Genomic DNA, 5,494 nt, shown 5'->3' on the forward strand with positions numbered 1-5,494 from the left:
TAAAAATCCACTAGCCATCAGTTAATTAAATAAATATTTAATTAATCCATCTCCAAACATTCTTCTATTAATTAAATAAATTATTCAATTTATTTTAATTAATTCATTAAATCAAATTCAAATCAATTAAATAAATAAAATCTATTTATTTAATTAAATCCCCCTATTCCTCTTTTAAATAAATTAAATAAAACATTTATTTAAATCATTATCCCCCCCCACTTGCATTTTCCTACAAATGCAACTTGCACACATTTATTGAAATAAATGAATTTTTATTTTTAATAAAATCCTATTTTCCCTCACCCACCAAATCCACTTGCAAAATCTAATCCCCTTCTAGATTCTTCTAACCCCTTCCTAATTAGCCTAATCCATCCCCTAATTATTGTCACATTCCTAAGCAAAATGGAGTCACTTCTCAAAGACTCCAAAGTCTTTGAAAAGCATTTAATGCTTTATGTGTTCAACAAACTAACCCTCAAAGTCTTCCAAGACCACTAATGGCTCTTACATGACCATTTATGACTCTTACATAACCATTTATGGTTATTTCAAACTTGTCCCCCCAAACATTTATTGTCTTGACCATATTCATCCATTTCACATTTGCACAAGAGTTTATCCATTGGATAAAAGCTTTATTCTTTGAATAAGGATTTTATTCATTCAACCAACCTTGACTCTAAAAATCCCAAGGTCATATCAGGCATTTAATGCTTATTCCCTCTCCTCTCAACCTATCTCACATTGACACTTGTCATCCTGGGATTGGGTTGAAAGCCCTCACATAGATTTGAAATCATTCAATCCTGACCCTTGTTGAGATTACTCAATCCCAACCATCCATTGCTCCATTTTTCCTATAAATAGAGCCCATTTCTTCATAATCCAGATCCTGAAAACTTGCATGCATTTAAGCTATAGTCATTTTTAGAGAGCATTTTAGCATAATCATCTAATATCTTGTTATTTTGGTTAAAATATATCAGTTTAGCATCAATAGCATAGCATTAGCTTTTTATTTCACATTCAAAGCTCAATACTACAATCTCAATCCTCCATAAGCATCCATAGTGCAAAAAGCTACTGAGAGCTACACTATTTTGGAACTTGGAGAGGAGAGGAACAAGGGAGAAGGAGCTAAGGCCATGCTAAGAGGCAGTTGGAGATGCCTCATAATATTTGTTTCGTTTGTTAGATACATTAGCATGCTTTTAGTGTCTCTCTTGGTATGCCTTTTTAGATTAGTTTTTGATTGACTAACACTAACGGTTTCGTGTCTTTGGTGTTGTTTATCATTTGCTAACCTTGTGCCATTTAGGAGGGCATCATTTGGTGAACCAGACGTGAATCAAACACCAAAAACATATCATTTTTCTTTTTTTACTAACATGTTTGATTGTTGAAAGTGCCACACAGGTTGCACTTTAGCGCTATTGAACACGTTCTAGCGCTACCGACACTTTTTCTTTTAGCGCTATTGTTCTTGAAATAGCGCTATTGTAAAAGTTTCAGCGCTTTTGCACCTGTTTTAGTGCTTTGGTAGCTCTTCTAGCGCTATTGGAAAACTTCTAGCGCTTTTGCCTCTCTGTCTCACACCTTCTTTCAGCGCTTCTGTGTGAAATAGCGCTTTTGTTTAAAACGCAGACTAGCGCTATTGCAACAGTGTTGTCCAAATCGCCTTGTAACCACAAAAATGGAAATTATTAGGCTTGTGGAAGCCCCCCTTGAACATCGATTTTACTAACATGTTTTTGTTTGTGCAGGTTAAAAACTCACCATAAAAATCACAAATTCGTCCTTTGGTGCTTAAAAAATTGAAAAAAACCACAAAATTGTATTGCTTTCTAGTTAGGATTCATCTTTATTTTGGTGCTTAAAATCAACACACAAAGTTTATTTTCTTGCATCAAGCTAAAACTCACAATCCACACTTCAATTTTTGGGCAAGTAAAAAGAACAAACCACTTGCTTTTTATTTTTACAAACGAATTTTACTTCAAGCAAAAAACGTGTTTTCTCATTAAGTTGACCAGGATTTTCGAATTCTAGATTACAAAACACATTGCCTTTGAAAGTTAAAAAGAACACCATGGCTGTTGGAGCAACATCTCCAAATAGTTAGATCACATTTGCAAATGATGGATTAAAAAGAACAAGTGTTTTACGTGTTTGGCACGCTTGTGCACAAAGTCGGTCGAGTGGTCCTACCTCTAACACACACTATCCTCTCCCTTGGCTTTCGTGGTCCTAGGTGCAAGAGAAAAGTGTTAGTAACATTCAAAATTTTATCTTTTTAAGAGAGGCCTGCCAAGAGACACATCACTCTTGGGAACGACCTTGCGCGGTAAATCCTTTGAGCTGCTATAGAAATCAGGTGAGAGCGAAAGCTATAGCCTTGGGTATAGTTGTTCCTACAGTGTAACTGGCCGAAAGGACAAATGGGCCCCACCACCAGTTACAAGGCTCTTAAGTGAGTCACTGCAGAATGTACTTATGTCCAAAAACATCGAACGTGACTAAACACCTTTAAGTAGTAGCCCACCCATTCTATTGATTGAGGATATTTGCGATATAATTTAGTGCAAGAGCATAGATGGTTTTGCTCCCAAGATACTCACCATACATATTGCCTTGAGTAGAAACATAGCTTTTTGAAAAGTCACTTGTGGCTTGATAAAAGTGGTGACTCCCCCATCATAGGGATCATCTATTTGTTATGCTCACGCAAGACTTAGTATATCACACCCTTACCTGCCACGGCGGGATTCATAAGGTATGTAGTACCAAAGTCGAAGAAATATCAAGATGTGGGCTAAATTTATCACAACTAGCCATTTGACCTTAGGGATAAAAAGTGTTTGAAGTGTGTTCGTTTTAAAGACTAAGTGCAAATTGAGCTGACTTCAGGCTTTGGAAATACACCTTAAAATACATCTAAAGGAAGGGTCATATACAAGTCCAAGGATTGGGTTAATCTAGACCCATACTCATTTGTGCTCTTTGAGCAACATTCTTGTGTTTGTGTGCTTGCTTTGTTTTCTTGTCAAAGAAAAATCAGACAATCACTTCCCAAAAACAAAGTATTCATCCAACCAAACATCTGTCAAAACAACCCCAAACATCAAAAACAAAGTGCAAACAAAGGGGCAAAAACTTTATGACCATTCTTCACATCTTGCGAAAGAAGAAATGTCATCAGAATATCAACTTGAAAAGAAGACCATTGAGCTCAAAGGCTTTGATCAAAAAGAGGAAATTCTTCTATATCAATCGACAAATCTTTGTCTCCCATAGAGTCTTTCTACATCGCATGCGTCTATACCTTCAAGGCAAAACAAACGAATTTGATTCCAAATCATTGAACCGTAGAGCTTTTATGCAATATAGAGCTCTAAGTTATCACAAAAATCAAGGAGGAAAGATTAATCCCAATTTCTTCCCAAACGTCTGCATCACCTACAACACAGCTCGAGAAATACCTCCAACACCTGAAAGGGAAGAGGTAGAGTTTGTCCCATTTGTGACACAGAGTTTTTATTGAAGTTGAAAACATTTTCATCCATCATCTCACTCATACATCATTTCATCATCAATCCATCCCAACTCTCAGAACATTAAGAGGTTATTGTTCCAAGTTCTCTTTTAGATATTGCTTGAAATCAAACACTTCACATCACTTTTTAGATTGTTTCTACATCTAGGATAAGCTCATCCTAAGAAACACATCTACACAGGTTAAAACTAGTTCATGAGTGAATCTTCTCATTACTAGGTAGTTCAATCTGTAACACATCTCAGATTTCTCTACACCTTATCACATCAAAATCTTCTCAAACAAACAAGCAATTCAAAGAAGGAATTTCGGTTACATCCACCTTAAAAGTGCTAGAGATCCACGTGCAACACAATCCACTAATCATCAATTTCTCATTTCATCACAAACTCATCATCATTTTCACTCAATTTCAACAAAAACTCATAAACAACATGGCCCAAACCCGATCACAGTCCAGGCAATGAGAAATAGAAAGGGAAGAAGAAGAAGAAGAGGAAAATCTCCATGAATTTCAAGAAGCACTTGGAGGAAATGCAGATGACGAAAACCCAAGTACTCCCACTCCTGCAACAATAGAAAGGGCTCAGCATAACCCTCTCTTTAACAGGCTTTTTGACGAAATACTCAGGAGCAATGCGGATGCTCACTTCTTAATACTCGCTCGAGAAGGAGCAAAACTCCCCTCTGACTTTGATCTTGCCCAATTAAGACAAGCATCAAAAAGACAAAGTCGCCATGAAGAGGAAAGAGGTAGAGATCCCATCAGATATAACATTCCTCGAGGTAACCCACCACCTCCTCCTCCAAATGAAATGGAGATGTTGCAGCAACAAGTCGAGACTCTTGCCCAACAGCTTCATAGTGGTGTCAAGACTAACCAATTCTCCCTCAATGACATCTGTCCCTATCCTTTTGATAGGCATCTTTATATGCCACCCTTTCCCCGAGGATTCGAAACACCCAAATTTGAAAAATATAGAGGAAAGGGGGATCCCCGCGATCATGTCCGCGAATTTCATTCCGCTTGTCTTGAAGTGGCATATGAAGACACATACCTAATGCGCCTTTTTCCCCAAAGCTTGGGAGGAACAACCACATCATGGTTTTCCCAACTACCGGGTGGCATTAGAACATTTGAGGAACTCATCCAGAAGTTCCTAGCTCATTACTCTCATAACATTGAACGCGACATCACCATGGCTGATCTGTACAACACCAAACAAAAACCAGGTGAACAATTCTCAGTATTCCTGCAACGATGGCGTCAAATGTCTAGCAGACGTTCTCTTCAGTTACCTAAACGAGAACTAGTGGAAATATTCATTTCCAACTTAAACGAAGAAATGGAATTTCACCTGGATGTCAAAGACACAGACTCTTTTAATGATATGATCACCAAGGGTTTGAAATGTGAAAGGGCACTCATCAAAAAAGGACTCATCAAAATCTTTAATGAACCAAAAGATGGTCCTCGTCCACGCTTCAATAGCGATAAACCAAACTTCTGGAATAAAAACAAGAATATTGTCAATGATGGGGTTGTGGATGCCCGGACTATCCCAAACGCACAGCCTGTGGTTCGGTTTGCAGGACAAAATCCTCCACCTCAGAATACCACAAATGTTTCTTCCAATCAAGGTCGCATCACATCTCATGATGAACCAAGACCTCGTCAGCAAAAACAAAAACGCACATACACTCCCTTAGGGGAACCCATTGAAACAGTATTACGACAACTCATTTCTCAAAATTTGGTCACTCTACCTAAACTATCAAACTATGAGCCTCAGGTCAAACCGGCATGGTGGAGAGATACTGAACACTGTGAATTCCATCAAGGAAGAGGACACAAGACAAGTAATTGTCACCGATTGAAAGATCTCATTCAGGATCTTATTGATCGAGGAGAAATTAAAATTGAAGGACATGACC

The sequence above is a fragment of the Cryptomeria japonica genome, chromosome 10, assembly GCF_030272615.1.
Source record: "Cryptomeria japonica chromosome 10, Sugi_1.0, whole genome shotgun sequence".
NCBI lineage: Eukaryota > Viridiplantae > Streptophyta > Pinopsida > Cupressales > Cupressaceae > Cryptomeria > Cryptomeria japonica.